General features: G+C 65.5%; 1 protein-coding gene across 3 annotated transcripts in view; it reads left to right on the top strand.

Moving 5' to 3' along the window:
* Positions 1-1,995: 1,995 nt before the first annotated feature.
* Positions 1,996-11,933, top strand: part of SIPA1L2 (signal induced proliferation associated 1 like 2) — a 35,523-nt gene continuing 25,585 nt past the window's right edge. For all 3 annotated transcript variants that reach the window (XM_029047381.2, XM_029047382.2, XM_029047379.2), the window contains exon 1: positions 1,996-2,098. The gene's annotated coding sequence lies outside the window, so the exon portion shown is untranslated. The remainder of the gene's footprint in view (positions 2,099-11,933) is intronic.

The raw sequence follows: 11,933 nt of genomic DNA, 5'->3' as shown, positions 1-11,933 counted from the left end.
CGCTGTGCTGGACACCTTTGAGCGCTATACCCGGTGCTTGGCGGCCCGTGAGGATTTACGAACGGGCCCACTGAGGCCTCATGACTGTCGGGGAAGCGACCAAATCGCCCGCCACAGCCACGGCCTCGCGATCAGTCAGTCGGTCATATTTATTGAGCGCTTACCGTACGCAGAGCGCCGTACGTATTTCCTGCCCACGACGAGCTTACGGTCTAGAGGAGGAGACGGACATTAATGTAAATAAATAAATCACAGATATAATTGGTGCACGGCGTCGGGCCCGGGGGGAGGCCAGTTACCCCAAGGGGTTCCCACTGCGGGGGGCTGTTGTGGGGAGGAGGGGGAGTGGAGCCATTTTTGAGGGCTAAACTGGGGTCTCCACTCAGGCCACGTTGCTCACGGCAGCCCGGCCCCCGTGCGTGGGGCGGGGGAGGAAGGGAGTGCCCAGGGTGACCCCGGTTGGGAATTCAGGGAAGCCCAGAGTGGGCACGGGGAGGCTCGGGACGGGGGCCTAACGTTTGTTATTTTTTGCCCCGGACCCCGCGAAGGACAGCTCGGCCCCCTGGGGAGAACCTCGGGCCGAGGAGTCGGAGGACCTGGGTTCCAATCCCTCCCCTCTCACTTCCCTGCCGGGGGGACGGCCCTCAGCCGGGTGGTTTGTGTTTGTACACTATGGGCCGAGCACTGAAGTAGTAATAATGATAATAATGATGGTATTGGTTACATGCTTTCTATCTGCCAGGCTCCGTTCTAAGCGCCGGGATGGGTCCAAGATAATCGGGGCGGACACTATCCCCGTCCCACAGTCTTCATCGTTTAGACCGCGAGCCCGTCATGGGGCGGGGATGGGCCCTCTCTGTTGCCCAACTATCCATTCCAAGCGGTTAGTCCAGTGTTCTGCACAGAGTGAGGAGCAGCGCGGCTCGGTGGAAAGAGCACTGGCTTTGGAGTCAGAGGTCATGGGTTCGAATCCCGGCTCCGCCACTTCTCAGCGGTCTGACTGAGGGCGAGCCACTTCACTTCTCTGTGCCTCAGTTCCCTCATCTGTCAAATGGGGATGAAGACTGTGAGCCCCACGTGGGACCACCTGATCCCCCTGTGTCTCCCCCAGCGCTTAGAACGGCGCTCTGCACATAGTAAGCGCTTAACAAATACCAACATTATTACTATTATTAGAGCGAGCGCTCGATGAGTCCTATTGAACGTTTTCCAGAGGAAGGGAACTGGGGCCCAGAGAAGCGAAGCGACTTTCCCAAGGTCACCCAGCCGACGAGAGCGGCAGAGCGGGGATTAGAACTCATGACCTTCCGACTCCGGGGCTCTTTGCACCGGGCCCCCCTGCTGCTTCGTCCTTGGGTGACCTTGGGCCAGTCAGCTTCCCCGCGCTCATCCCCAAAAGGGGGCCGCCGGTCCTGGCGTCCTCCCAAACAGGGACCACCCCCCTCACCCCAACAACTGCCCCCCCGTCTGATTCTCGATCAGCCCTCCCGGCGCTCAGCACAGCGTTTGGGACAGGCCGGGGGCGGCTATCCCGTCCTCTCCCGGCGACCGGTTGCAAAAAGGGCAGCGGGGGAGGGGGCGAGCGGGAGACCCCCCCCCCCCCACCTCCGCAGAAGGGGGACTGGAGGGGGGGAGGGGTCCCCGATTTTGCTTAGCAACCGCCCCCCTCCCCCACCTAGCAACTTGCGCGTCCCTGGGGGGGGCGCCGCCGAGACGGACGGCCCCGCCGGCCAATCGCAGGGCGGGGAGGGGGGCGCCGCGACCAATGGGAGGGAAGGGGCGCCGGGAGGGGGCGGGGCTCCGCCGAGGGCCCCGCCCCCTCCCCCGACGCGTCGGCCCCGCCCCCCTCCTCGCGCCGGGCCCCGCCCCCTCCCCGTGGGCGCGCGCGCGCAGGCCCCGCCCCCCCCTCCCCCGTGCCGTCCCCCGCCCCTCCCCCGGCCGCGCGCCGCCTCGCGCAGCCCCGCGCAGCGCAGCGCAGTGCAGCGCGCACAGTGCAGTGCAGCGCCGCGCGCCCCGCGCCGGGAGCCCCGCAGCGGCCCCGGGGGCATGGAGAGCCGCAGCGCCGGCCGGAGGAGCCTCGCCCGCCTCCAGCACTGTAGTAGGTACCGGCGAGGAGGCGGGGGCGGGGCCCGACGCTCACCCCCGGGGAGGGGGGCGCTGCCCGGCCGCCGCTCTTGGGGGGGGGCAGGGTCCGTCGCTCACTCTTTTGGGGGGGGGGGGCTGTGCCCACCCGTCACTCTTTTGGGGGGCGCAGTGCCCACCCGTCACTCTTTTGGGGGGGGGACTGTGCCCACCCGTCACTCTTTTTCGGGGGGGACTGTGCCCACCGATCAGTCTTTTGTGGGGGGGGACTGTGCCCACCCTTTGGGGGGGGCAGTGCCCACCGATCACTCTTTTGGGGGGGGAAATGTGCCCACCGATCAGTCTTTGGGGGGACGACTGTGCCCACCCATCACTCTTTTGGGGAAGGGACTGTGCCCACCGGTCACTCTTTGGGGGGGGGGCAGTGCCCGTCGCTCACTCTTTTGGGGAAGGGACTGTGCCCACCGGTCACTCTTTGGGGGGGCGGCGCAGTGCCCGTCGCTCACTCTTTTGGGGGAGGGACTGTGCCTACCGATCACTCTTTTGGGGGGGGACTGTGCCCACCCGTCACTCTTTTTGGGGGGGACTGTGCCCACCGATCACTCTTTTGTGTGGGGGACTGTGCCCACCCTTTGGGGGGGGAAATGTGCCCACCGATCACTCTTTGGGGGGAGGGACTGTACCCACCCGTCACTCTTTTGGGGGGGCTGTGCCCACCGGTCACTCTTTTGGGGGGGGCGCAGTGCCCGTCGCTCACTCTTTTGGGGGAGGGACTGTGCCTACCGGTCACTCTTTGATGGGGGCAGGCCCCACCGGTCACTCTTTTGGGGGAGGGACTGTGCCCACCCGTCACTCTTTTGTGGGGAGGACTGTGCCCACCGGTCACTCTTTCGGGGGGGGGTCAGTGCCCGTCGCTCACTCTTTCGGGGGGAGCCGTGCCCACCGATCACTCTTTGGGGGGGGGCTGTGCCCACCGCTCATTGTCTGGGGGGGCCGTGCCCACCGATCACTCTATGGGGAGGCGGTGCCCGTTGCTCACTCTTTGGGGTGGGCAGTGCCCACCGCTCACTTTGGTGGGGGGCCCTGCCCTCGACTTCTCTTGGGGGAGCGCAACGCCCTTGGTCGCTCCTGGGGCGCGACTTAGTGTGGGGAGGACAGTGCCCGCCGCTCTCGGGAGGCGAGGGCACCCGTTCGGCATCGGAGAGGGAGCGGGGTGCAGGAGGCTCCCCGGTGTTTCGGGAGGGACTAGTCCACCGGGAAGGGGGGCAGGGCCCGATTGGGACGGCGAGCCCCGTGGGAAAATCACGATGGTACTTCTTAAGCGCTTACTATGTGCCAAGCACTGTTCTAAGCGCTAGAAGGCTGGCATTTGGGGCTGAAACTCGCCCCGTCCGGGGACCGGAGGGAGAGGCGGGATGGGGGTGTCCCCCGAGGGGAGGGGTGGCCGCGGAGAGGTGCGGGGAGCGGGTCCGGTACGATGCAGTTGGAGTGGTTCTGCAGCAGACCCCTGGGGAGACAGACATCGTTGCTCCGGAGTGAAAGTAGGGGAGGGAAGGCAGATTGGGGCCCCCGATCCGCGGCGTCCCGTCGGCCATGGATTTGGGGGTCCGGCATCCCCCGCCCCCAACCCCTGCCGTGGACTGGAGCCAGATGGACCGGGCCCACGGCTCCCGCTGAGATCCAACAGGGGTTGTGCCGGAGACGCCCTCCCACACCCATTCCCCGTGGGTGGGGGTGGGAATGGTCAGCCCACGGCCCCGTCCCCCGCCCCCGAGTGACCTTGCCCGTGTCCCCCTCGCCCCAGCCAACCCCAGGTGTTTGTAGTCCGCCCTAGCAGTGATGTTTCCCCCCACTTCGTGCCTCGGGGGTCCGCTCCGAGCCTGGCCCCGTCCCGGGGTCGGCCTGCGCCGGTGGGAGGGCCGACAACCGGGACCACCGGCCCGGGTTCCCCGTGGCTTCAGCCCGGAGCCGGATTGGAACGGGGAGAGATCCCACGAGAGTGGGCCGTGCCCCCTGCGCCCACCTGGGCATTTATCTTCCCAGCTCCCTTCCTTCCTGGGCTTCGCCGCGAGGTGCTTCGGGTTCTCGGCCGCCTGGAGAGCAGCAGCCGCTGCCCGGCGAAGGAAGAGCGGAAGCCCACCCACGGCCCGCAGACACCGCCTTCTTCAAGAGGACCCGGGTCCTTTCTGGTGTCCCGGTCCCCGGTTTTCAAAACCGCACTTGGGGTCCCGGACAGCGGGGGACGGCGGGGACGGCCAGCCCCCGCTTTGCTGCGAACCAAACGGACGGGCGGGAGAGCGGGGGAGCGTCGCTGGTCGGTCGGAGGGGTCGGTCGGCCTCGCCGTGGTTGGTCGGCGGAGAAGCTGCAATCTCTTCTCCCCCCTCCACCGCCCACCCCAGTTTTGCATATAAATAGCCTCCGCCAGCCCACGGACCGGTTCCCGTGGCCCGGGGTCCGAGCGGACCCCCCCTTCCTCACCCCCGGCCCTCCCCCACCAGGGCGAGGGGCCGAGAGGCCTCGGCCGAGCCCCAGGCTGCCCCCCTCGCTCTCGCCTCCCCTCTCCTGCTGCCTCGCTGAAACTTTACAGGTCACGGGACACTTAGCTGCCGCTCGCAAGACCGTCTGCTTGAGTGGAGGCAAACCTAAGCCCTGGCGCTTTGATTCCATCTTCCTTGAGGAAAAGCAACTGGGGATGAGAAGTGGCAGGGAGTGAAATTCAGCCAGGGAGAGAACAGCTTTGAACAGTCCTCCGGCCGGCTTGCCTCCAGATGTAGGGCCACTTCCTCGGGCGCGGGAATCTCGTCTACCGCCGTATTCTGGGATTAATCATGACCGAGGTGGCGGTCAAGTGCTTGCTCGTTGCCTAGAAATGGGCGAGATGATTAGGTGGGAGACGACCCCTCTCATCCCACGAAGGGCTCCCAGTCGACGGGAGCGGGAACCGGTCATTTTACGGGTGAGCGGACGGAGGGTCGGAAAAGTTAGGCGACTCTCCCAAGGTCACACAGCAGTGGCGGAGGCGGGATCTCGTCCCGGCCAATTTAACTGGGGAGATGGGCATTAAGGTCATTTATGGACAGGGAGAAGCAGGAAGGCGGGAGCTGAACCTGAGTTGGTGCCTAAGCGATGGGGTCTGGGCGTTGTGTGGGTGAGGGTGGTGGCGACAGGGTGGGGGAGGTGGTGCCCGGCACTAGGGGACACTCAAGGCATCGGGGGAGGTGAGGGAGAAATCGGGGAGGGCTTCCAGGAGGAGATGGGATTTGAGGAGGGCTTTGAGGAGCACGGTCGGGAGGCACCCGATCTGCCGAGTTTGCCGGCAGAGGGTCACTGGGGCCCGAGGGCCTTTTCTCTCCGACGGTCAGATCCCATCGGGCGGGTGGTGCCGTAGCGGGTGGCTATTGAAGCCGTTGTCAGGATGGAGGCAGGAGCTCCCATTTGGGAAGGGGCATCCCTCTGCAGGGGCAGACCGGAGTCGTCCCGGGCGGGCGGTCTTCACCTGCGGTCCACGCGGGGTCCGCCCAGAGCCGAGCGACGCCGGTCACCGTGGAGATCGTTTGGCCCGGGGCGGGTGGGAGAGTCGGGTGATTCACCGGGAAAACCCGTCCCTTCGTGACGGTGGAGGAAATGCCCGGGGCCTGTCAGGAAACCCAAACTGGTCCCAGAGCCCGGCGTTTGGTCATCAAAACTCGTCCGGGGGCCCGAAAACTGGGTTGGCCCGAGTTTTGCCCGAAGGTGGTGGCGGGGCTGGCTCTCCCGACGCCCGAGTTCCCAGGCCTCTCCCGCGGGGGCCGGCCGTTCCGTCTGGGAAACGCCTCGTTTCCTCGAGTGTCGAGGTCTTCCTGGAGACCAGGGAACGTTCGGGAATGCGTGCTCACCGACGGGCCCCGGCCGGCCCGCCGGGGTAGAGAGTTGGAGACCGGAGGGGTTTGGTTTTCCTGGCCTGCGATTGGGCCCGGACTAGACCGCCGGGGCCCGATGTCCCACGGCCATGTCAGGGGCCGACGTCTCCCCAGCTGCAGGCCGCCGCGGCCACCCCTCCCCTCCGGCAACACCCCTCACCCTGCCCTGGGCTGTTGGTCGAGCGCTCTGGCTCTCCAGAGGGCTCTCCCGCCCTTTCCAGCCGGGAGAGACGCATCTTCTATCCCCGTTGCACAGAGGAGGAAACTGAGGCTCAGAGAGGTCAGGTGGCTCGCCCGAGGTCACCCAGAAGGCCGTGGACAGAGCCGGGAGGCGCGTCCCCTCACCTCCACACCGTGGGCTCTCTCGCCCGGGCCCCACGGCCGGCCTAGGACTCCCCGGGGTGGCCGGTCGGCCTTGGAGAGCGCCTCCCTGAAAATGGGCCTCTCCGTGGCGGGTGGGAAAGAGAATGGGGGGGGGGGGGGACACTCGACCCTGCACCCTGATCCTCCCAGGCCTCCCTGCCAATGCCGGGCCGTCCCCCTCGCCCGGGACGGGGACGGGGGACTGCTTCGGGCCCGAGCCCCGGTTCACCGAGGCCCCTTCGGGCCGCTCAATCGCGGGCTGGGGATCCGGTTGTTTGTGGGGACGGAGCGGATGGGCTGACGGCGGCGGGGGAAGCTCCTCCGAACCCCGTTCTCCGACAGAAACCATTTTCTTCGGCTCGGGAGACGCTGCCAAGCCCAGAAGCGGTAGCGGAGGGGGGGAGGGGAGAAGGGGGAAGGGGGAAGAGGGGGGGACCAGCTTTTGTTTGGCAGTTCACGGTTGGTCCCATTTGCATAATCTTTGTTTGAGGCCGTTGCCCACGGAGCTCACACACTCACTGCACATCCGCCACACAGGGTCCCTCCGCAGCCTCGCCGGCCCCGCCGAGGGGACGCCGGCCCAGGGGACCCCGCCCAGGGGACCCCCTCCCCCACCACGGTCGGGTTCGGTCGGCATCGCAGGCGGCCGTCGAGCCCCGAGCACCTACCCGCCCCGCCCCCCGCCCACCCGGCCTCGCTGGCACGGGCGCGGGGCGACTTGTTGGAGACCGGCGTGGGGCCAGCCGGACCTCGCCGCGGGATGCCTCGTGCCCACCTGCCCGAGGGTCCCCCCACCCGTGGGCCCGCCGGGAATTTGGGCCCTCGTCCCATCCTCCTCTCCCCGCCGAGACCGTAAGCCCCCAGAGGGCAGGAGACGAGCCCAGGGCAGCGTGCTCACACGTGACCGGTGGCCGGATCGCTTCCTGGGCAGATGGTGACCGACAGCGGCCCAGCCGGAGCTCTCGGGGCAGCGCGGCCCCCTCCGGAGGAGAGCCGCTGCCGGGGGCCGGGGGCCGCAGCTGCCACTAAAGGCTAGGCTAGGGAAGGAGGGATGGATCGATCGGCGGCTGCCCCCTCCGGGTGCGTGGTGTCGGGGCCTCTGTCTCGGACTGCCCGTTCCATCCCAGCGGCAGCGGGGCAGAACCGGCAGTCCCAGGGAGGAGGAGCAGCGGGAACAAAGCAAAACCCAGTGCGGGGGTTGCAGCCCCTGCCGGGAGGAAAGGAAAGATCCAGGGGAGAGAAAAGTACGAGGCAGAGAGTACCCCCCTAGTCTCCCCACGATCCCCGGGCTCCCGGGTTTCCTCGACCAGTCACTGAGCCGGTCTCTGTGCCTCCGTTTCCTCCCCGGTGAGACGAGGATGAGATCCCAGCCTCTCCCCGTTCCCAGGGACACCGAGGCTGCTGACGGGAAAGTGCCGGCCAGATCTGACCGTCCTCCGGGGAATGCCGAGGCGGGGAGAGGCACCGAGGGGAACCTTGGCCCGGTCGGTACGGAGACGGGAAACGCCGTCTTTCCCTCAGACTTCCGTTTCGCCCCGAGCTTCTACGGGGCCCCCAACTTGGGAAGAATAAAACCGGGGTCCGGCCTCCGCTTCGTGAAGCCGCGAGGCCGAGCGGGATTTCCCTGGGGGCTCGGGCCACGGTAGCGTTGGCTCTCGGCGGGATCCTGGCGAGGGCGGAGATGGTTGCGGGGGACCGGGCCACGTCAGCCCCGCGGTGTGCTCGCCACGGCTCTGTACCCCCGGCGTGAGCGGGGCCGGAACCGTCTTCTGTCGGAAGGGCTCCGACGAGGCTCTCCAGGCAGCGGCCGCCTTCCCGGCTTCCCCAAGCCACGTCAGGTAGCCGGTGCGATGGCCAGACCCCGGCGTGAGCGCTCCTCGTGGCAGCCCTGCCTGGTTTGGTGCGACATACTGGCTTTGGAAGGATCACAAAGACTTCTCTCTCTCAATAGGGCGGGGGGAGGGGAGAGGCCCACAGGTTATCTGATTTGACCCTGAGTCCCTCAGCGCGGTCTCAGGCCTGCTCTCTGTCCGCCCCTCGGGTGACAGGTCAGCCGTGGAGAAGTACGAATCCCGCCCCCCCACCCAGCGTCCCAGCGTCCCACCCACTTTTTCCCCACTCTGGCTGAGGCAGAGAGCGTCGCCGACCGCGGCCCCTCCCGCGAACCTTGTCGTCGGACGGTGGGGCGGCCCACGCTGGCCGGGGACGGGGGGAGGTGCCTGGGCAACGCTGCTTCTCCAAGCCTGGGTGGTCTTCACGGCACAGCGGGAAGGCGCGCTCTGCCCGCGTGCTCCGCGGACGGAGCTGCCGATCGTGCTCGTCCCCTCCCGGTCCCGGGCCAGGATCCGGGAGCCGGTAAGGTCTTCCCGCCACCCGTCCCGCAGCCGGCAGCGGGTCAACTTGGAGATGGGTTGGGGGGGTCAGGGGTCCGGCTGCTTTGTGTTTGATTTAGGTGCCGTCTCGGATGTCGCCTCCCCCCCCCCGCCGCGGCGGGGCAACGTTCCAGAGCTTTCCTGCTCTTTGTGTCCCCGCCGAAGAAGGGGACTGAGCGGGGTTGAATCGTCTTGGCCGGGGGTGGCGGGAGACTCGATTCTGTGTGTCTGTTCACAGGCATCCCCCACCCCCATGACGCGCCACGGCGCCAGACTCCGTCAGGGCCGGGCCGCTCACGCTGCTGCCCTGGGGCTCCGCGCACGGGAAGTGCTCCGTAAGGACCGTTGACTGACTGACTGACTCAGTGGCTGACTGACTGAGGGGTGGAGGAGGGCCGGGCCGGGCCACCAATCTGGCAGCGAGCAGACGGTTCCCGAGCCCACGTCTCTGGCCAACCTGCAGCGGGGATGCCCGGGCTGGCTCCGGGCCCAGCTTGAAGCTGGCCGGAGAAGCATCCGGGTTACTTGGAAAGTGGGCGGAGGGCAGGCCCACCAGAGGTCATCCGGTCACCCCGAATTCAACCCCGAAGTTCTTCACAGCGAAGGGCCGGAGGCCCCGCCCTGTCGGCCTCGAGGCTCGGAGCTGTTCCACCCAACGGTTGTGCCGCGGGTGCAGGCTGGGGCTCCTCCCCCAGATAACCCGTCCGCCCCCAGCCGCTCACCCAGGAGCCGCCCGCCAGGGTTGAGGGAATAATAACATCTGAGGTACTCGTTAGGGGCTCACTATGTGCTAAGCCCTGGGGTAGTTACGGATGAATCAGATAGGACAGAGTCCCTCTCCCCGTTGGGACTTACAGTCTAAGGGGAAGGGAGAACGATTGACTAATCCCCGTTTGACAGGTGAGGAAACTGAGCCCCAGACAAGTGAAATGACATGCCCAAGTTCACACAGCTGGCAATGTTGGAGCTGAGATTAGAACCCAGGTCTCCCAACTTCCAGGCCCCGGGCTCTTTCCACGAGGCCGGGCGGTCCTGGGATCTAATCTCACCTCCTCCACTTGTCAGCTGTGTGACTTTGGGCAAGTCACTTAACTTCTCTGTGCCTCAGTCGCCTCATCTGTCAAATGGGGATTAAGACTGTGAGCCCCGCGTGAGACAACCTGATCACCTTGCAACTACCCCAGCGCTTAGAGCTGTGCTTGGCACATAGTAAGCGCTTAACAGATACCATCATCGTTATTATTATTATTATTATTTTCAACCTCTACCACAGAAGTTGTTCTCTTCCTCCCCGACCCTCACGCTGAGAAACAGATGAACTCTTCGCCTCTTTTGATCATCGACTGTTTTCCCGCCCATTTTATTTATTTATCGCTCCGAGTGTCCTCGGCCCTGGGGGCCGGAGGGAGGACTGGGTTGCCCGAGTGAGGCCTCGCCGTGTCGTTCATGCCTGCACAGGGTGGACGGTCCCCGGAAGCTCGAATCGGAGGCTCGCCCTCGCCCAACCTCAGCTTGCGCCCAGAGTGTTTGGAGGTAGCCGGTGCCTCTGTTTCTTGCGACCTCTCGGGGGCCGCCCCTCACCCCGAGGCAATCCGAAAGCTCTCGGCCCCCGGCTGCCTGGCCGCCCGAGGGATGTTTTGTCCACAGCTTCCCCGTGGTCCCCTTCTCCCGGCGGGTCTGCGCGGGGTGAGTTAGAGAAGAATTCCCAAATGCCCACCTGGCCCGGCCGCTGTCTCTCAAGGCCTCCGTTTATAGCCCCGGAGGGGTCCGTCTCCCGAAGCCCGTCTGGAACCTGGAGGTTCCGGAGGGTCACTGGGCCATAGACCCTCCCCGGGTTGGGTCCTGGGGGCTTCCTGTCCGGCTGGAGGGATCCGTGTGTTAGGTTGGAGCCGGGAAGCGCGACGGCTTGGTTTTCCGGCCTGCCCGGGGAGCAGGAGCCGGTGATACGGAGCTTCTGGATAAAGGAGAGTCAGGGCGGGCTGACGGGGGCCCTTTCGTGCGGGCCGCTTAGTACGGTGCTCTGCACACAGTCCCCGTCCAGAGGACGGGGCTCAAAATGATATAGTATAAGTAATTTTATTAGCGTCCGTCTCCCCCTCTACACGGGAAGCTCCCTGTGAGCTGGGAACATGTCCGCCAATTCTGTTGTCTCCTCCCGAGCACTTAGTGCACTGTTGTGTACGTAGCGCTCAATAAATACCATTGATGATGATGATGACAGTTGGCTGGCAGAGGAAGAGATCTCCTTGGCCTGAACCTGATGTTCCTCCACCGCTGACCTGCTGGGTGACCTTGGACCAGTCACTTACCTTCCCTGGACCTCACTGTCCTCATCTAGAAAATGGGGATTAAGTTCCCATTCTCCCTTAGGCGATGAGCTTAGTGTGGGTCAGGGACTGTGTCCGATCTAATAATCGTGCATCTCCCCCAGCGCTTGGCTCATAGTAAACTCGTAGAAATACTGTCATTATTGTTGGCTTGGTGGTCGCTGTAGCGGTACCGACTGAGCGCTCACTTGGGGCGGGGCACTGTACCGGGCGCTTGGAAGAACAGAATGACGTAGAGACGGGTAGCTGTCCGGATTTCCCCGGGGCCTGTTTGTGTCCGTCCCTAGGCCGGAGGGAGGCCTGTAGCCGTACTCCTGGGATTTTCCTTTGATAACATCCCCAGGGGGCCATAGGTGCCATAGGGTAATTCTAGTGCTGGGAAACATGGCCCTATGGGGGGTTGAGGGAGGTGTCCCGGAGCGACAAGTTTGCACTGTAGGTAGGGAGTCAGGACACTGCCGGGAGACCCGGAGCTCCCGAGTCCCCCTCCGGCGGCGCGCAAGCCGAGCCTTCTCTGCCGTTGACCCGGAGGCATTGGAACGCGGCAGCCGGCGCGTCCGTGTGGAGCCGGGAGCCACGGGCTAGCCCTCCCACGGAGATGACGGCGGCTTATTCCATCGAATGACCTGTCGTCGGCTAATCGCCTCCAACGGGAAGTGGCACCGTGATTCATCAAGGCATGGTCTTGAGCCACTCGTGGCCCAGAGGCAACTTGGAAGTCCAATTTTCCCCCAAACGTGTCATTGTGATCGGAGCCGGAATGAGTGATGGAGTCTGTCCCCCCGCCCCGGCTGGGGAAGCGTGAGAAGCGGCGCTTAGGCTTTCCTCACCCTCACCTTTAATCGAAACTTCACTCGGAGCTGGAAATCTCCAATATCGGCGGGACGGG

The sequence above is a fragment of the Ornithorhynchus anatinus genome, chromosome 19 (assembly GCF_004115215.2).
Source record: "Ornithorhynchus anatinus isolate Pmale09 chromosome 19, mOrnAna1.pri.v4, whole genome shotgun sequence".
NCBI classification, from domain to species: domain Eukaryota; kingdom Metazoa; phylum Chordata; class Mammalia; order Monotremata; family Ornithorhynchidae; genus Ornithorhynchus; species Ornithorhynchus anatinus.
The sequence above is the reverse complement of the archived record's forward strand: the minus strand, read 5'-3'. Positions and strand labels throughout refer to the sequence as shown.